The sequence below is a fragment of the Mustelus asterias genome, chromosome 10 (assembly GCF_964213995.1).
Source record: "Mustelus asterias chromosome 10, sMusAst1.hap1.1, whole genome shotgun sequence".
Classification (NCBI taxonomy): domain Eukaryota; kingdom Metazoa; phylum Chordata; class Chondrichthyes; order Carcharhiniformes; family Triakidae; genus Mustelus; species Mustelus asterias.
The window spans coordinates 118,891,699-118,912,851 of NC_135810.1; the positions used below are offsets into that span (position 1 = coordinate 118,891,699).

At 47.3% G+C, this 21,153-nt stretch overlaps 1 pseudogene and 1 gene segment (V, D, J or C); one reads left to right on the forward strand and one right to left on the reverse strand.

Moving 5' to 3' along the window:
• Positions 1-450: 450 nt before the first annotated feature.
• Positions 451-21,153, forward strand: part of LOC144499910 (Ig kappa chain V-III region MOPC 321-like) — a 46,736-nt gene continuing 26,033 nt past the window's right edge. Inside the window, exon 1 of the V gene segment in view lies at positions 451-670.
• Positions 3,376-3,530, reverse strand: LOC144500105 (large ribosomal subunit protein eL39-like; annotated as a pseudogene).

Sequence of the window (21,153 nt, forward strand, 5' to 3'; positions counted from 1 at the left end):
CGCAGGCTCAGTCTCGCAGGGGATTGCCGGCCTTTAGTCCCATTACTATTCCCAATTTTCTCTCCGAATTCAATTTCTCCGCTTTGATTTTAGTCACCCTTCGCTGGTTTCTCAACACAACGAGCTCATCGCAATGTGGATCTGAATGCTATGTTTTCTTCACTTGCCCCTGTCCCTCTCTCCTTCTCCCCCCACCGCCCGCACATCGCTTCAATGAGCCTCTGAAACCTCCTTAATTGCATCGTGCCACCAAAGAATAACAGTCAAGTTTCACCATCCCAGCCCCCCCCCCCGTGCCAAACCATAGTTCAAGAGGAGGACAAGGCTGATAAAATCAGTTTCAGATCTCAGCCGTCGAGACAAGTAATCTTATCAGATTTTCCCTTTCGCACAAGTCATTTTAAGATTCCTGTTTTTTTTGAAGTACGGTTAAAAGCTGAGTAACAACGGTAATGTGCAGAGGCTTTCGGCAGTCCGCGACTGACTGCTCTTTATTTTTTTGAGATTTGGCTGACGCTGGCAAGGCCACGTTCATCGACCGTTCTTTGTTTGCCCCTAACAGGGGTAGGGGTTGGCGGGTCTTCCTTCCCTTGGAGGTGATGGTACCCCCTTCACGACGACGGTGGAGGGGGGGGGTTTGAGTGGGCATCCAGCTTTGGGATAATCCAAGGTAGGTAGTCTGCCTTTTACCATTAAAAATCGGAGGAGCTGGAAAGCCGGTCAGCATTTGGAAAGGGAGGAAAATGTGGGTTAGTGCATGAGGTGGTGGGGGGAGGGGGCGGGAGAATCCGAGGAGGGAAGCTTTGCGACAGAAATGAAAAGCAGCAGAGGATGGGAGAACAGGCCAGTAACTGATTGGACTACACATTCTGAAGAAATTTGGAATTTTTTACCACCTGGAGCAGTTGGAGTGGGGTCCAGAGGGGCAATTTCTGCACACAGAGGGTGTAGAGTGTCTGGAACGAGCTGCCAGAGGTAGTAGTAGAGGTGGGTACAATTTTGTCTTTTGAAAAAACATTTAGACAGTTACATGGGTAAGATGGGTATAGAGGGATATGGGCCAAATGCGGACAATTGGTATTAGCTTAGTGGTAAAAACTGGGCGGCATGGATAAGTTGGGCTGAAAGGCCTGTTTCCATGCTGTAAACCTCTATGACTCTATCGGTCCTATCCTCATAACCACGCGTATTTTAGCCCACCAATCCCTCTAAACTATATCTATTTTTGGACACTAAGGGGCAATTTACCATGACCAATCCACCTAACCCGCACATCTTTGGAGTGCGGGAGGAAACCGGAGCAAACCCATGCAGACACGGGGAGAACATGCAAACTCCACACAAGCAGCGACCCAAGGCTGGAATTGAACCCGGGTCCTCGGCAGTAGTGTTATCCACCGTGCCGCCCTAGTTATTAAATTATTGGACATAACAGTGGTTTTGTGGGTGGGGTGGGGGCGTTAGTTGGAGGATAGGCCCCCTTGCCCCCTCCCCTGCCCCATAAACCTCTAAGGAGACAGTTAGCCAGTTTGTATCATTAAAGGCGCACTTAAATTCCATTTTAGGGGAGTCACCAGCATTTAGCCAATAGAAGCGGGGGGAGAGCTCCACGTCACCTAAGCTGGCCACCAGCTTCATGGATGAATGACTTCCCTGCGACAACTCAGGGGTCCATCAGTGCTGAAGACTCAATGGCTCACTACTAGTTGGTTCATAAATAATGATGTGGAGATGCCGGCGTTGGACTGGGGTGGGCACAGTAAGAAGTCTCACAACACCAGGTTAAAGTCCCAACAGGTTTATTTGGAATCACGAGCTTTCGGAGCACTGCTCCTTCATCATAAATACGTAAGAGAAATCTAACAATCTTCAATCAGCAAGCAATGTCTTTCAAAAATGTTGCCAATTGTCTCCTAAAAGGAAAAGTAACCAATGACATTCCTTTAAAATTTTGACTTAAAGCTCATTCCTTTGTCATTTTGGTGTTTTAGTCCAACATATGCAACTAAAAATTTAACTTATAAATACAGCGTGAGAGTGCCTCATTCACACTTGGTGAGGGGGGAATGGGGAGAGGGAGGGAGCGGAAAGGGGTAAAAAGGGGGTGGGTGACAGCCAGGAATAACTTCCAGGTTCCCAACCCAAAATTCAGCCCAGTGTTGGGGTCGGATACGGGAATTAAAATTCAACCTAATCTGAGGGTCAACGGTTAGAAAACAAACATTACACATTCAGGAGTGAGGCAGTTGATGGCACAGAGGAGCGTAGACGCTGAGTGTAATCTATTGTTAATGCACCACGATACGGATTCAATCGGATTACATCACCCACCAAAGGGCAGCTAAAAGTGTGATTGATTCTTCTGAAATAGCCCAGCAAGCCATTCAATTCAGGGCAATTAGGAATGGACAACAAATGCAGGCCTAGCCAGCGGCACCCACATCCCATAAACAAATTTCTAAAAAGTGCTTTCCGGCCAATTAGGTGCTTTTTGAAGTGTTGTAATTCAAAAATGGTGGCAGCCAATTATCACACAGTAAATTCCCACAAACAGCCACATGATAATGGCCAGATAAGCTGTTTTTGATTGAGGTTTTTTAATTATTCATTCATGGGACATGGGCGTCGCTGACTTGCCAGCATTTATTGCCCATCCCTAGTTGCCCGAGGGCAGTCGAGAGTCAACCACATTGCTGTGGCTCTGGAGTCACATGTAGGCCAGACTAGGTAAGGACGGCAGATTTCCTTCCCTAAAGGACATGAGTGAACCAGAGGGATTTTTCCAACAAGCGACAATGGTTTCATGGCCATCAGTACATACTTAATTCCAGTTTTTTTAAAAATTGAAATTCCACCATGGCAGGATTCGAACCCGGGTCCCCAGAACATTGGCTGAGATTCTGAATTAATAGTCTAGCAATAACACCATTAGGCCATCGCCTCCCCAACATTAATTGGGAGAACTCCTGAAATAATGACATGGGAGCTTTTACATCCACCCAAACTGGCAGATGGAGCCTTTGTTTAATATCTTACCCTAAAGACACAACCTCCAACAATTGCTACTAAACATGCTAAGCATTTCCTGTTTTTATCTTCAGTGAACTCCCTCGCTCTGTTAGAGAGTTAGTGCCATGGGTTCTTTTACGATCCACCCGATAGGGAAGACTGATCGACTGTCAGTATTGACCATTCTAATGGTAGCACCTCTAACAGTGCAGCAGTCCATCGGTATCAGATTCTGTGCTCAATGCTCTAAATAGGACTTGAACCCACAACTGGTACACTACCAGCCACAGCCATCTCTCCCGCTCTCTTGCCCCTGCAGGGAAGTGTAATCTGTGGCTGGTAGTGTACCAGTGATGGTGTCTCCCTTTACAGGCCCAGCTTGGTCCTTCTCCAGTGTCTCCTCTTGGACTTGTACTGATCTTGCAGCCGGTTTTCATGCGGATCCACTGTGGAATCAGCCGGTTCTGCTTCACCTTTTTAGCGAGGAACCGCTTCATCCTGCAGGTTTTGTGGGATGGCATGGCCGCGCGTCCACTCCGGCAGGAGGGATTCATTCCTCTGGTGGGGAGGAGGGATCGCCCGCAGAGTGGCGGCAGACCCCCCTGCCCCCTCCCTCCTCGCCGATCGGCCGCAGACTGGCAGAGGACACCTCCCCCGACCAGAGGATGATCTGGGTCCCACCCCCACACCCCTCGTCCAAACCTGGCACCACCCCCCACCCCCCCCCCCCCCCCCCCCCCACCCCCCCACCAACCAGAAGATGGCCTGGGTCAGAGAGCCGTTGCAGGCTCTGAGCCCGCTCTTCGGAAGCTGCAGCGACAACTTCAGACTTTTATTTACCAGGTCGTTAAAAGCGCGGATCCGGATCGGGCCAGAAGACGGTGAAGTGGGATTTGGTGGTAGAGTTGGGCACGCCGTTCGTTAAGTTGATTTAAATGCATGCATTTAAGGCAGATATCCACTCCATCTGACGAAGGAGCAGCGCTCCGAAAGCTAATGGCATTTGCTACCAAATAAGCCTGTTGGACTTTAACCTGGTGTTGTTAAAACTCTTACTGTGTTTACCCCAGTCCAACGCCAGCATCTCCACATCATGACTTCTATGGCCAAGCCAGTTCTGTACCCATCTAGCTAGTTCAAACTTGATCCCCGATGTTTCAGCTGCCCATTCAGGTGTATATAAGTCACACCCACTGCAGTAATCGAAGGTTAGAGAGTCCTCCTGAGGTCCCAGCCAACATTCTGCCCTCAGGCAACACCAATAGGGTTGTTGTAGTGGGAGACTTCAATTTCCCTGGTATAGACTGGAAATCGCTGAGAGCTGGGACTCTGAATGGGGAAGAATTTGTAAAATGTGTACAGGAGGGTTCTTTGGAACAATATGTAGATAGCCCGACTAGAGAGGGGGCTATACTGGACCTAGTACTGGGGAATGAGCCCGGTCAGGTCTTCAAAGTCTCGGTAGGGGAACATGTGGCAAATAGTGACCACAATTCTGTTAGCTTTAGGATAGTGATGGAAAAGGATGAGTGGTGTCCCAAGGGTAAGGTGCTGGATTGGGGGAAGGCTAACTTTAGTGGAATTAGGCAGAAATTGGCAGCTCTTGATTGGGAGAGGCTGTTTGAGGGTAAATCCACATCTGGCATGTGGGAGTCTTTTAAGGAACAGTTGTTAGGGCTGCAGGACAGGCATGTGCCTGTAAAAAAGAAGGATAAGAAGGGTAGGATTCGAGAACCGTGGATAACCAGGGAAATTGAGGGACTGGTCAAAAAGAAAAGAGAGGCGTATGTTAGGTCCAGGCAGCTAAAAACGGAGGGAGCTCTGGAGGAGTACAAAGAAAGTAGGAAAGAACTCAAACGGGGAATTAGAAGGGCAAAAAGGGGTCACAAAATGTCCTTGGCAGACAGGATTAAGGAGAATCCCAAGGCATTTTATTCATACGTTAGGAACAAAAGGGTTGTCAGGGAAAAAATCGGACCTCTCAGGGACAAAAGTGGGGAATTATGCTTGGAGCCCAAAGAAGTAGGGGAGATCCTAAATGAATACTTTGCGTCGGTATTCACAAAGGAGAGGGATATGTTGACTGGGAGTGTCTCGGAGGGGAGTGTTGAACCGTTGGAGAAAATCTCCATTACAAGGGAGGAAGTGTTAGGTTTGTTAGAGAATATAAAGACTGACAAATCCCCAGGGCCTGATGGAATCTATCCAAGGCTGCTCAGGGAGACGAGAGATGAAATCGCTGGGCCTCTGACGCAAATCTTTGTCTCGTCACTGGACGCAGGTGAAGTCCCAGAGGATTGGAGGATAGCTAATGTGGTCCCATTATTTAAGAAGGGAAGGAAGGATAACCCAGGTAATTATAGGCCAGTGAGCTTGACGTCCGTGGTGGGGAAGTTGTTGGAGAAGATTCTTAGAGATAGGATGTATGCGCATTTAGAAAGGAATAAACTCATTAACGATAGTCAGCATGGTTTTGTGAGAGGGAGGTCATGCCTCACTAGCCTGGTGGAGTTTTTTGAAGAAGTGACCAGAATGGTTGACGAGGGAAGGGCCGTGGATGTCGTCTATATGGACTTTAGTAAAGCGTTTGACAAAGTCCCTCATGGTAGGCTGGTAAAAAAGGTTGGATCTCATGGGATAAAGGGGGAGGTAGCTAGATGGGTGGAGAACTGGCTTGGTCACAGAACAGTAAGAAGTCTCACAACACCAGGTTAAAGTCCAACAGGTTTATTTGGTAGCAAATACCATAAGCTTTCGGAGCAATGCTAAACCTATCTAAACCGGGATGTTGGATTTATGTCACATTATCAGTAACCCCCACAGCTTGCCTCCTGGACTTGCACAATTTCACAAGCTGTACTGTCTGGAGACAATACACATCTCTTTAACCTGTGTTGAATGCTCCCTCCACCCACATTGTCTGTACATTTAAGACCTGGCTGGCTGTAGAGATTTGCATTCTAATCAGTATTCTGTAATTTGATTTCTGTGTCTGTGCCCTGTTTGAGAACAGAGACCACTCCATCTGACAAAGGAGCATTGCTCCGAAAGCTTATGGTATTTGCTACCAAATAAACCTGTTGGACTTTAACCTGGTGTTGTGAGACTTCTTACTGTGCTTACCCCAGTCCAACGCCGGCATCTCCACATCTTGGTCACAGAAGACAGAGGGTGGTAGTGGAAGGGTCTTTTTCCGGCTGGAGGCCTGTGACTAGTGGTGTTCCGCAGGGCTCTGTATTGGGACCTCTGCTGTTTGTGATTTATATAAACGATCTGGAAGAAGGTGTAACTGGGGTGATCAGTAAGTTTGCGGACGACACAAAATTGGCAGGACTTGCAGATAGTGAGGAGCATTGTCAGAAGCTACAGAAGGATATAGATAGGCTGGAAATTTGGGCAAAGAAATGGCAGATGGAGTTCAATCCTGATCAATGCGAAATGATGCATTTTGGTAGAAATAATGTAGGGAGGAGCTATACGATAAATGGCAGAACCATAAAGGGTGTAGATACGCAGAGGGACCTGGGTGTGCAAGTCCACAGATCCTTGAAGGTGACGTCACAGGTGGAGAAGGTGGTGAATAAGGCATATGGCATGCTTGCCTTTATAGGACGGGGCATAGAGTATAAAAGTTGGGGTCTGATGTTGCAGATGTATAGAACGTTGGTTCGGCCGCATTTGGAATACTGCGTCCAGTTCTGGACGCCACACTACCAGAAGGACGTGGAGGCTTTGGAGAGAGTACAGAGGAGGTTTACCAGGATGTTGCCTGGTATGGAGGGGCTTAGTTATGAGGAGAGATTGGGTAAACTGGGGTTGTTCTCCCTGGAAAGACGGAGGATGAGGGGAGACTTAATAGAGGTTTATAAAATTATGAAAGGCATAGATAGGGTGAACGATGGGAAGCTTTTTCCCAGGTCGGTGGTGACGTTCACGAGGGGTCATAGGTTCAAGGTGAAGGGGGGGAGGTTTAACACAGATATCAGAAGGACATATTTTACACAGAGGGTGGTGGGGGCCTGGAATGCGCTGCCAGGCAAGGTAGTGGAGGCGGACACACTGGGAACATTTAAGACTTATCTAGATAGCCATATGAACGGAGTGGGAATGGAGGGATACAAAAGAATGGTCTAGTTTGGACCAGGGAGCGGCGCGGGCTTGGAGGGCCGAAGGGCCTGTTCCTGTGCTGTATTGTTCTTTGTTCTTTGTTCAATAAACCGGAGTACTAGTTTTTAAGTTTAGCTAGTTTAGCTCTGACGAAGGGTCATCCAGACTTGAAACGTTGGCTCTATTCTCTCTCCTGATGCTGTCAGACCTGCTGAGATTTTCCACCATTTTCCATTTTTGTACTAGTTTTAAAATGTGGGAGGAACATGGGTTCAAATCTCACTGGTAGAATTTAAATTGAACTAATAAATCTGGAATTGAAAACTAGTCTCAGTGATGGTGACCATAGAACCATCATCGATTATTGTGAAAGGTTCACTAATGCTCCTTTAGGGAAGGAAATCTGCTGTCCTTACCTGGTCTGGCCTACATCAGACTCCAGAGCCATAGCAATGTGGTTGACATTTAACTGCCCTCTGAAATGGCCGAGCAAATCATTCAATTCAAGGGGCAATTAGGGATGGGCAACCAATGTCGGCCCACCCAGCGACACCCACATCCCGTGAAAGAGTTTTTAAAAAGTGGTCAGTTCATAAAATAGATTTTTGCTAAGCTATGCGTTGAGTGAAAATCTGTCAGCACTTTTATTACATAACAATTACTGACTCCTTTTCAGAAGGTATAGGACATTGGTTTAAGTTAAAAGGGCAAAAAGAATTAATGGGAACCTGAGGAGCAACTTTTTTACACAGAGGGTAAAGTTTTAAAGTAAAGTTTATTTATTAGTGTCACCAGTAGGCTTACATTAACATTGCAATGAAGTTAGTGTGAAAATCCCCTAGTCGCCACATTCCGGCACCTGTTCGGGTACACTGAGGGAGAATTTAGCATGGCCAATGCACCCTAGCCAGCACGTCTTTCAGACTGTGGGAGGAAACCAGAGCACCCGGAGGAAACCCACGCAGACACGGGGAGAATGTGCAGACTCCGCACAGACAGTGACCCAAACCGGGAATCGAACCCAGGCCCCTGGAGCTGTGAGGCAGCAGTGCTAACCACTGTGCTGCCCAACAGTGGTACATTTGTGGAATGAGCTGCCGGAGGAAGGGGTTGAGGCAGGGACATTGGCAACATGTAAAGGGCATTTGGACAGATACATGGATAGGAAAGGTTTAGAGGGATATGGGCCAAATGCAGGCAAATGGGGTTAGTTGAGACGGGCATTTTGGTCGGCGTGGACCAATTTGGGCCGAAGGGCCTGTCTCCGTGCCATTGATTCTATGATTCTATGGTAGTTCCTCAGTTGTGCAACTCTTTGTGAAGTTCTGAGAACATGGATAAAAGCAGATTATCAAATCACTCCCTGATCTTGCATCATGCCCATTCAGAAAGCAAAGGGGAGAAACTATGGGTGAAATGAAGAAAAAGGTTTTCAAAGTGATTGTCATATTTTGCAGAACAAAACCGATTTTTTTCTCTTATTGTTGACGCCTCTCTACTCACAGGAAGCTTCCTGCTAATCTGATTGAATCCGTATCACAGTGCATGTTGTGGTTAACAATAGATTAGACTCAGTGTCTACGCTCCTCTGTGCCATCAACTGCCACACTCCTGAATGTGTAATGTTTGTTTCCTAACCGTTGACCTCCAGATTAGGCTGAAATTTAGTTCCCATGTCCGACTCCAACATTGGGCTGAATTTTGGGTTGGGAACCTGGAAGTTGTTCCTGGCTGTCGCCTGCCCCCCTTCACCCCTTCCTCCTCCCTCTCCCTCCCCGTTCCCCCCTCATCAAGCTTTTCGAATCCCACAAGCAGGATTTTCCGGCCGCAAAACGGGAAAATCCCGCCCAAGGTCAACACATGGGGGGGGAGTTTTACCATTTTGAGTCTAAGTGCCGAATCTGGGCGTCAAATAGATCCGAGCCTGGAATCTCCTCTTTCCAGCGCGCCCATACCCGTTTTGCCAGCTCCAGCCCGATCCGTGCCGTGGGCGGGGCTTAGCGCTGCCAGGACTGATCGGAGCTCTGAACTGCGCGTGCGCAGCTCGAAAAAAATCTGACAGCGTGCCCGGGCGCGAAAAAAAAAGCAGAAAGCGGGGAGAGCGGCTCTCTGACGTTCATCCTCTGGTCGGGGGGGAGGGGGGGGGGGGGTACGGGTGTGACCGAGCATCCCCTGCGGTGAGGAGGAGAGGGGGTGTGACGTCTCATCCTCTGGTCGGGGGGGGGTGGGTCCGCTGCCAGTCTGCGGCCGATGCCTCCTCCCGGAGTGGACGTGCGGCCATGCCATCCCACGAGACCTTCAGGATGAAGCGATTCCTCGCTAAGAAGATGAAGCAGAACCGGCCGATTTCACAGTGGCCGATTCCACAGTGTTAAGGGATACACCATCACTGGGACACTACCAGCCACAGCCATCTCTCCCGCTCTCTTAGCCCTACAGGGAAGAGTAATCTGTGGCTGGTAGTGAACCAGTGATGGTGCCAGGAGGGATCAGCCACAGACAGGCAGCGGAACCCCCCCCCGACCAAAGGATGAGACGTCACACCCCCTCTCCTCCCACCCCGCCCCCCGGGGATGAGATGTCACACCCCCTCCCACCCCCCCCCCTCCCCAGGGGATGTGACGTCACACCCCCTGTTCTCCTCCCACCTCCCTCCCGCCCCGACCTGAGGATGGCCTGGGTCAGAGAGCCGTTGCAGTCTCTGACCCCGCTCTTCGGAGGCTGCAGCGGCGACTTCAGACTTTTATTTTGCAGGTCGGTAACAGCGCGGACGCGGATCGAGCCAGAAGACGGTAAAGTGGGACTTGGCGGTAGAGTTGGGCGCGCGGTTCATTAAGTCGATTTAAATGCAGGCAAATGCATTTAAATCGTCGGGCCGCCCGATTCGGGCGCGAGCCAGACCCACACCCGAATCGGGTGTCGGTAAAGGCGCGATCTGCTCGGATTCGGGCGCGAAGTTTTGGTAAAATCAGGCCCATGGTCTGCTCCCAGCCTTCTATGATTCCCGTGGCGGGCGGGACAGGAAAATTCCCCCCACGCCAGCCATACTGGCCAGAATTCTACCACCCCGCTTGTCACAGAATCGGCATGGACGAGGATCCAACAACGGGAATCTCCGTTGACCTCAGGCGGGAACTTCCGGTCTCGCCCGAGCGAGACTGTAAAATCCAGCCCACTGTGCCAAATAGGGGCAACATGGTAATGTCACTAGACTAGACACCCAGAGGTTCAGGCTAATGCTCCAGGGACATGGACTCAAACCTCACCACGGAATTGAAAGCTAGTCTTTGTCATGATGATCCTGAAAATACCATGAATTGTTGTAAAAACCCATCTGGTTCACTAATGTCCTTTAGAGAAGGAAATCTGCCATCCATATGGCTCTGGAGTCACATGTAGGCCAGACCATGTAAGGACAGCAGATTTCCTTCCCTTAAGGGCGTTAGTGAACCAGCTGGGCTTTTCCAACAATCGACAATGGTTATCAGTAGATTCTTAATTCCAGATTTTTTTTATTGAATTCAAATTCCACCATCTGTTGTGGCGGGATTCGAACCCGGGTCCCCAGAACATTAGCTGAGTTCCTGGATTAATAGTCTAGCAATAATACCACTAGGTATCCCCTATCCTAAAATATAAATATAAGATTGTCACCCAGAGATCCACTGAGAATTCAGCAGAAACTTCTTTACCCAAAGAGTGGTGAGAAAATTGAACTCACTTGCACAGGGAGTGGCTGAGATAAATAGTATAGATGTATTATAGGGGACAAGAATATGAGAATGAAGGGAATAGAGGGTTAGATTCAGCTGAGGAAGAAGACCAGTGTTTATGCTGCACAGCATGGTGACACAGTGGTTAGCGCTGCTGCCTCACAGCACAAGAGACCCGGGTTCAATTCCTGGCTTGGGTCACTGTCTGTGCGGAGTCTGCACCTTCTCCCTGTGTCTGCTTGGCTTCCTCCGGGTGCTCCGGTTTCCTCCTACACTCCAAAAACATGCCGGTTAGGTGTATTGGCCATGCTAAATTGCCCCTTAGTGTCAGGGGGTTAGTAGGGTAAATAAGTGGGGTTATGGGGATAGGGCCTTGGTGGGATTGTGATAGGTGCAGACTCGATGGGCTGAATGGCCTCCTTCTGCACTGTAGAGATTCTATGAATCTCCATTTGAGAATCCTCCCATCTTTTCTCATCTAAATCTACCATCGCCACTCTCCATTCCTCTCTTCCTCAGGCCTTTATCGAGTTTCTCCTTAAATGCATCTTTGCCATTGGCTTTTAAAGTTTATTTATTATTTATTCATCACAAGTAAGGCTTACATTAACGCTGCAATGAAGTTACTGTGAAATTCCCCTAGTCGCCACAGTCCGGCGCCTGTTCGGGTCAATGCACCTAACCAGCACATCTTTCAGACTGTGGGAGGAAACCGGAGCACCCGGAGGAAACCCACACAGACACGAGGAGAACGTGCAAACTCCACACAGACAGTGACCCAAGCCGGGAATCGAACCCAAGTCCCTAGTGCTGTGAGGCAACAGTGCTAACCACTGTGCCACCATGCCGCTCTCAGCTACTCCTGTGACAGTCAGTTCCAATGGAGGAAATGTTTGATCATTGAGTATTTCCCTGCCTTACAACAGCGACTATCGTTCAAGTATCTCTTTAGTTAAACAGAGCTTTCGGACAGTCTGAAGCCATGAAAGACAGTATATAAACACAGGGCGGAATGGACAAGTTGGGCCGAAGGGCCTGTTTCCATGCTGTAAACCTCGATGACTCTACATTTGACCTTAATTAAAGTCGCTGCTGCTGTACAAATGCTGAAAAACCTGTCGTAGTTTGACCATTGTGGTAAGGTCCATCCCATCACTCGGAGGTTTCATGCCAGCAATGTTACGTGTGGTGGGAAGTGGGGAGGAGAGAAGAGATGTTTCACCATGATGCTTTGGGCCAGCGTGACAGCCGGACAGGATTGAGAGGCCTACTTCTCATTTCCTGACCAATCAATCATATGTCCATATCTAACGGACAACTGTAAAGCACCCCAGCCAGGATAATTGAGCCTAGTTCAGCACGGGCAGAAATTGGGCCTTCAAGCTCTCTGTAGTTCATGGGCATTGTGTGAAAGGCAAAACAGAAACAACAACAAGCCAAGAAAACTGGTGCAAGCACAAGAATATAACTTTCGTTTCCTGAGCACAAGTTAGGCCTCTGAACAGAACAAGCACTGCTTTGTTCCAAAGCACCATTGGGGCAAATTTATGGATGGGTTTACATAGAAACAAATAAACTAGAAGCAGGAGTAGGCCATTCGGCCCTTCGAGCCTGCTCCGCCATTCATTTTGATCATGGCTGATCATCAAATTCAATATCCTGATTCCCCCCTTCCCCTCAAGTACCTTGATTCCTTTAACCCCAGGAGCTATATCTAATTTCTTCTTGAAATCAGGTAACGTTTTGGCCTCAACTACTTTCTGTGGCAGTGAATTCCACACATTCATCACCCTCTGGGTGAAGAAATTTCTCCTCACCTCAGTTCTAAAAGGTTTACCCCTTATCCTCAAACTATGACCCCTAGTTCTGGACTCCCCCCACCATTGGGAACATTCTTTCTGAATCTACCCTGTCTAGCCCTGTTTGAATTTTATACGTTTCTATGAGATCCCCTCTCACTCTTCTAAATGCCAGTGAATGTAATTCTAAACGGTTTAGTCTCTCCTCATATGCCAGACCTGCCATCCCAGGAATCATTTGACCATTTGAATATGAATGAGGCATTTTTTAAATGTATTTATCAGTTCAATTTTTAGGTGTGTATGTTTGACTAAGAAACCAAGGTGACAAATGAATGTGCTTTACATAGAAATTTTAAAGAAATGTTATTGGCTAATTTTCCTTTTAAAAGACAATAGGCAGCATTTATGGGCGACACGGTGGCACAGTGGTTAGCACTGCTGCCTCACTGCGCCAGCGACCCGGGTTCAATTCAGGCCTTGGGTGACTGTCTGTGTGGAGTTTGCACGTTCTCCCCGTGTGGATTTCCTCCGGGGGCTCCGGTTTCCTCCCACAATCCGAAAATGTGCAGGTTAGGTTGATTGGCCACGTTAAATTACCCCTTAGTGTCAAGGGAATCAGGTAAATACAGAGGGTTATGGGGATAGGACCTGGGTGGGATTGCTGTTGGTGCAGGCTCGATGGGCTGAATGGCCTCCTTCTGCACTGTAAGGATTCTATGAAAGACATTGGTTGCTGATTGAAGATTGTTAGATTTTTCTGACTTATTTAATGAACCAACTAGTAGTAAGGTCAGTTAGCATGACTTGTTAAATAGCCCTTGAGAAAGTTAAAGCAATCACTAATTATTTCATGGTCACTATTACCGAGACTGGCTTTCCTTCCAGATTTTTTTAAAAATTAATTATTTAAATTTAAAGTGCACCAGCTGCCTTGCTGGGATTTGAACCCATGTCCCCAGAGCCATGTTCTGATGAACAACCAAGTGGACTCCAGCTACTAACTCTGCTCAGTACAGATGCTGCCCAGACCGGCTGAGTTGTTCTTGTTCCCCAGAGCACTCACCTGGATTACTAGCTCAGCACCATCTTCCCAGTCTCTATGATATAAACTCTACTACATGTAAGGGCAGCACGGTGGCACAGTGGTTAGCACTGCTGCCTCACAGCGCCAGGGACACAGGTTCGATTCCCGGCTTGGGTCACTGGCTGTGTGGAGTCTGCACGTTCTCCCCATGTCTGCATGGGTTTCCTCCGGGTGTTCCGGTTTCCTCCCACAGTCCAAAGTTGTGTGGGTTAGGTTGATTGGCCATGCTAAATTGACCCTAGTGTCAGGGGGATTAGCAGGGTAAATGTGTGGGGTTATGGGAATAGGGCCTGGGTGGGATTGTGGTCGGTAGACTCGATGGGCTGAATGGCCTCCTTCTGTACTCTAGGATTCTATGATTCTAAACCCCAATTTAACCAGGAGTGGCTGGGTTATGGACAAAGAGGTCTGGGATACTTTACAATGAATGTGTCCAATTCTGCACTCCATCATTCAGGAAGGATGATAAGGCTTTGGAACAGTTACATACGGATATACAAGTTAGGAGTAGGCCAATCGGCCCCTTGAGCCTGCTCTGCCACCCAATAGGTCATGGCTGATGTGATTGCAACCTCAACCCCACATTCCTACTTACCCACGATAACCTCTCGCCCCCTCGCTTATCAAAAATCTATCTAGCTCTGCCTTAAAAATACTCGAAGGCTCTGCCTCCACTGTCTTTTGAGGAAGAAAGTTCCGGAGACTCACCGCCCTCTGAGAGAAAATATTTCTCTTCATCTCTGTCTTAAATGAATGCCCCCTCCCCTCCCCCCAGCACCCCCGCCAAATTATTTTTTAAACAGTGACCCCTAGTTCTCAATTCTCCCACAAGACAAAACATCCTCTCCACATCTACCCTGTCAATACCCCTCAGGATCTTACATGGTTCAATTCAGTCACCTCTGGGCGGCACGGTAGCACAGTGGTTAGCACTGCTGCTTCACAGCTCCAGGGTCCCGGGTTCGATTCCCGGCTCGGGTCACTGTCTGTGTGGAGTTTGCACATTCTCCTCGTGTCTGCGTGGGTTTCCTCCGGGTGCTCCGGTTTCCTCCCACAGTCCAAAGATGTGCAGGTTAGGTTGATTGGCCAGGTTAAAAAAAAAAATTGCCCCTTAGAGTCCTGAGATGCGTAGGTTAGTGGGATTAGCGCGTAAATATGTGGGGGTAGGGCCTGGGTGGGATTGTGGTCGGTGCAGACTCGATGGGCCGAATGGCCTCCTTCTGCACTGTCGGGTTTCTATGATTTCTTACTCTTGGGATACAAGCCTAGCCTGTATAACTTTTCCTCATAAGACACCTTACTCATTCCAGGTATTAGTCTGGTAAATCTACCCTGAACTGCTTCCAATATATTTAAACCCTTTCTTAAGTATGGAGACCAGTAGTGTACACAGTAAGAAGTCTCACAACACCAGGTTAAAGTCCAACAGGTTTATTTGGTAGCAAATACCATAAGCTTTCGGAGCACTGCTCCTTCATCAGATGGAGTGGAAATGTGCTCTCAAACAGGGCACAGACACAAAATCAAGTTACAGAATACTGATTAGAATGCGAATCCCTACAGCCAGCCAGGTCTTAAAGGTACAGACAATGTGGTGGAGGGAGCATTAAACACAGGCTAAAGAGATGTGGCTATCAGAAACTGATAGCCAAGTTCCGCACACATGAGGACGGCCTAAACCGGGATGTTGGATTTATGTCACACTATCAGTAACCCCCACAGCTTTCCTCCTGGGCTTGCAGAATCTCACTGGCTGTCCTGTCTGGAGACACAATACACATCTCTTTAACCTGTGTTTAATGCTCCCTCCACCCACATTGTCTGTATCTTTAAGACCTGGCTGGCTTTAGGGATTCGCATTCTAATCAGTATTCTGCAACTTGATTTTGTGTCTGTGCCCTGTTTGAGAGCACATTTCCACTCCATCTGACGAAGGACCAGTGCTCCGAAAGCTTATGGTATTTGCTACCAAATAAACCTGTTGGACTTTAACCTGGTGTTGTGAGACTTCTTACTGTGTTCACCCCAGTCCAATGCCGGCATCTCCACATCATGACCAGTAATGTACACAGAACCTCAAATGTGGTCTCACCAATGCCCTGTAAAAATTTAACATAACCTTCCCTCCCTACTTCCACATTCAATTCCCCTTGCAATAAATGATAACATTTCTATTAGCTTTACTAATTATTTGTTGCATCTTTTGTGATTCATGCACTATGAAATTCAGATCCCTCTACACCTCCGAGATCTGCAATCTCTTACCATTCAGATAATACACTTATTTTTTATTCTTCCTGCCAAAATGAACAATTTCACATTTTCCCACATTATAGCCCATTTCTCAGACCTTTGCCCACTCACTGTAGTAAAACATCCCTACTGTTATATTCCAGCCCCTTGGCAATAAACAGCAACATTCCATTGGTATTTCTAATCACTTGTACCTTCATACAAGTTTCTTGTAATTCATGAACCAGGAGCCCCCAGGACCCAGAGTTCTGCAATCTCCCTCCATTTAAATAATATTCTGCTTATCTATTCTTCCTGCTAAAGTAGGCAAGTTCACATTTTCCCACATTATACTCCAGTTGCTAGATTTTTGCCCACTTGCTTAACCTATCTCTATCCCTTTGTTGCCTCCGCATGTCCACTTCACAACCTACATTCCTACCATTCCTTGTGTCATTGGCAAACTTAGCTACCATACCTTGGGTCCCTTCATCCGAGTCAATATCTTTACCCAAGGTAGGGGAGTCTAAAACTAGAGGGCATAGATTTAATGTGAGAGGGGAGAGATACAAAAGGGTACAGAGGGACTATTTTTTTCATACAGAGGGTAGTGAGTGGCTGGAACAAGCTGCCAGAGGTATAGTAGAGGCGGGTACAATTTTGTCTTTTAAAAAGCATTTAGACAGTTACATGGGTAAGATGGGTATAGAGGGATATGGGTCAAATGCAGGCAATTGGGATTAGCTTAGGGGTTTAAAAAAAAAAGGGTGGCATGGACAAGTTGGACCGAAGGGCCTGTTTCCATGCTGTAAACCTCTATGACTCTATTAATACAAATTGTAAAAAAGTTGAGGCCCAGAGCTGATCCCTGTGGCACACCACTCAGCACATCTTGCCAACCAGAAAATGACCCATCTATGCCTACTCTTTCTTCCTGTTAAGTAAATCTTCAATCCATGCTAATACCCACCTACACCTACAGAGGAGATTTACCATAACGGGACCAAGGATGAAATACTCTAGGTATGTGAGGAAACTAGAGAAGGCAATCTTGGCTTGGAACAGAAAAGGTTAAGATTATAAGACCATAAGAAATAGGAGGTTGTCTGACCTTCCAGAGTTTTCTGTTTTCATTCCAGATTTCCAGCGGTATTTATTGTAGGGAAGGTGGGCCTTGTCTAGTAGGTTGGGAGTGATGTGAAAGCAGGTCCATGTGGAGCAGAAACACTGTCGTGGCCCAGATGGGCCGAATGGCCTGATTCTGTGTAGTCGCTACAATCCCAATAGGCAAGTTGCTCACAGCATGGCCCAGCTAGCACAGAGTGTGGAAACTGAAGAGAGATTTGATTTCATGTTGAAACCACGTCAGAACGATGACTTTCTGCTTCTTTTCCTGCTCACTCCTTTGAAGCTTTCAGAGCGTGAGTGCGCTCAAAGGACATTAACCTACATACTTGCCCTAGCTGCTCTTATCTCGTGTTCCATCAATGCCAGTTGAAATGTTCTAATAAAGAGCATGCAGCGGAGATTGCAAAATAAAAATCAAAGTGATTATGAAAGGATTATCTGCCTACCTGCATTGAAATGAAATGACTGGCGGGAAAATTTTACCCACTTTTAACTCAGCCATGGGCTACCAAGTCCAGTAAAACATACAGATATACAATTACAAAGACTTAGAGTAATCTTTGCGATGGTTTTATATGTTGTTGTTGGAATATGATGAACTGCCCCCAGCAAATATAACACTCAATTTGGACACAATGGTGTTTGGTAGTAATAAGGACTGAGACAGAACAGACTCAAAGGAAGTATTTTTTTAATGCTTTACAGATTTGCAAGGTTCCCTGTGGCCGGGAGAATCCGGAGTGGAAATCTTGTGCCTCCTCTGGGCTTTACCTGCTTTTCCCGCTCACTTGTTTGAAGGTTTCAGAGCGAGAGTGAGTGACATGGTGGCACAGTGGTTAGCACTGCTGCCTCACAGCGCCAGCCGACCCGGGTTCAATTCCCAGCTTGGGTCACTGTCTGTGTGGAGTCTGCACGTTCTCCCCTTGTCTGTGTAGGTTAGGGGGATTAGCAGGGTAAATGTGTGGGGTTATGGGAATAGGGCCTGGGGTGGGATTATTGTCGGTGCAGACTCAATGGACTGAATGGCCTCCTTCTGCACTGTAGGGATTCTATGATTCCCATGGCTGCCATCACCTGCAATGCCCCTCACCCCGGTTATGGGTGGCACAGTGGTTAGCACTGCTGCCTCACAGCACCAGGGACCCGGTTTGATTCCTGGCTTGAGTCACTGTCTGTGCGGAGTCTGCACGTTCTCCCCATGTCTGCATGGGTTTCCTCCAGGTGCTCCGGCTTCCTCCCATAGTCCGAAACACGTGCTGGTTAGGGTGCATTGGCCATGCTAAATTCTCCCTCAGTGTATCCAAAAGGCGCTGGGAGTGTGGTGACTAGGGGATTTTCACAGTAACTTCATTGTAGTGTTAACGTAAGCCTACTTGTGACACTATTAAATAAACTTTAAAACTTAAACTTTTAACCGTTCTATAAAATACTGGGTAGGTGCAGGAGTTGTGCCAACTCTGAGCAACCTGCCAGTTTCCTCCATTATGATCAGGGCCCCATATTTATTGCACCTTCCATTCCATCTGGCTTTCAGCTGTGGCCAACTATTTTGTTTTGTTTTAGCAAGTCCTTTGTGGGAAAAAGGTGAAAAATGTTTTTACCACCAGCTGGCTGCTTCAAAAGAAAGATCCTCACAAAGCAAGGTTACAGGCACATAAATATTTATCTGCTAACAGAGAGCCGCAAAACATCTGCGGTTAAACCCATATCTTTACTGCAACAGTTTTGAATACAAGAATTCCAGTTGTTCCTTCAGCAAAGACTTCCACCAGAATCTAAACTTCCCACAGTGTAGAAAGCTATGGAAAGCTGTCCATGTGTAAAAGCAGGTCGAGGATTGTAAATACAAATTTTGTGACTTGTATATCCATGATGTGGAGATGCCGGCGTTGGACTGGGGTAAACACAGTAAGAAGTCTCACAACACCAGGTTAAAGTCCAACAGGTTTATTTGGAAGAGCTTTTGGAGCACTGCTCCTTCATCAGGTGATGAACTTTAACCTGGTGCTGCGAGACTTCTTACTGTGACCTGTATATCGTCATGGAATATTTGGGAACTGTTTTCGGCTGAGCTGAAAAGGCAAGTTTACATCAGGTGGGCTCGATATTATTCCTTGAATCAGAGGATCATTAAATCCCTACAGTGGCTATTCAGCCCATCAAGTCTGCACCAAGCACAATCCCACCCAGGCCCTATCCCCGTAAACCCACGTACTTTCCCTGCTCATCCCTCTGACACTAAGGGAAAATCTAGCATGACCCATCAACCCTAATCTACAGATCTTCGTTCAGACTGTGGGAGGAAACCAGAGCACCCGGAGGAAACCCACGCAGACAACGTGCAAACTCCACACAGATAGTCAACCAAGGCCAGAGTCGAACCCAGGTCCCTGGCGCTGTGAGGCAGCAGTGTTAACCACTATGCCACCGTGTCGCTGCTTCAAGGAACAAGCGCTCAGATTTCTCATTTGAGTGCTTGAAAGCACTCAAGGTTTCCTTGAAATCTGCTTGTTGTAATTTCAGCATCTATCATCAGCTTTGGAACTACCAGCTTTGTTCAATTGAAAGGTTCTTGTTTGGGATTCAAGTTTCAGAGCAACTTTCTAACTGTTCCTTCCTTGAGTCTAAGTTTGGATAGTCCATTGGAGTTAGACTCCACAGAAACTGTGGAGGGGTCTGGTCAGCATTGTTTAACTGGGGTTCCCAGGAACCCAGGCTTCCAATAGCATTCCAATACGGTTCCAATTTTTAAGTTATTTGAAAATTGTACCAAATGTTTTGATTTTTCAAGAGATTATGTTCTTACATTCAACAGAAAGTAAGCATTAAAAAACCGCACTCTGATTTGTTTGCTCAATAGTATTTTGCTTTATTTTCATTCTTGCTTTATAATATGTACACAGTTTAAAGTTTATTTATTAATGTCACAAGTAGGCTTATATTAACACTGCAATGAAGTTACTGTGAAAATCCCCCAGTTGCCACACTCCGGTGCCTGTTCGGGTCAATGCACCCTAACCAGCACGTCTTTCGAACTGTGGGAGGAAACCAGAGCACCCGGAGGAAACCCACACAGACACGGGGAGAACATGCAAACTCCACACAGACAGTGACCCCCCCCCGTGGCCGGAATCGAATCCAGCTCCCTGACTCTGTGAGGCAGCAGTGCTAACCACTGTGCCACCGTGCCACCAGTTAGTGAGGAGGAGGAAGAGAGGGTTGGAGTTTCACAGAATGTCACACTATATTGAGTTTCTTGATCGAAAAAAGGATGAAAGCCACTGATTAAACTGCTATCATCCTCTTCCTCTGTAAAGTCAACACTGAGGCATTATTTCTATATGAACAAAGAACAAAGAAAATTACAGCACAGGAACAGGCCCTTCGGCCCTCCAAGCCTGCACCGACCATGCTGCCCGACTGAACTAAAACCCCTACCTTTCCGGGGACCATATCCCTCTATTCCCATCCTATTCATGTATTTGTCCAGATGCCCCTTAAAAGTCACTATCGTATCTGCTTCCACCACCTCCCCAGGCAGCGAGTTCCAAGCATCCACCACCCTCTGTATAAAAAACGTGCCTCATACATCTCCTTTAAACCTTACCCCTCGCACCTTAAACCTATGCTCCCCAGTAATTGACTCTTCCACCCTGGGAAAAAGCTTCTGACTATCCACTCTGTCCATGCCCCTTATAATCTTGTAGACTTCTATCAGGTCACCCTCTCAAGCTCTGTCGTTCCAGTGAGAACAAACCAAGTTTCTCCAACCTCTCCTTATAGCTAATGCCTTCCATACCAGGCAACATCCTAGTAAATATTTTCTGTACCCTCTCCAAACCCCCCACATCCTTCTGGTAGTGTGGCGACCAGAATTGAACACTATATTCCAAATGCAGCCTAACTAAGGTTCTATAAAGCTGCAACATGACTTGCCAATTTTTAAACTCAATGCCCCAGCCAATGAAGGTAAGCATGCTGTATGCCTTCTTGACTACCTTCTCCACCTGCGTTGCCACTTGCCTGAAAGCTTTTCTAAAACTTGCATTCAATATAGTGACTCTTCACATCTCACACA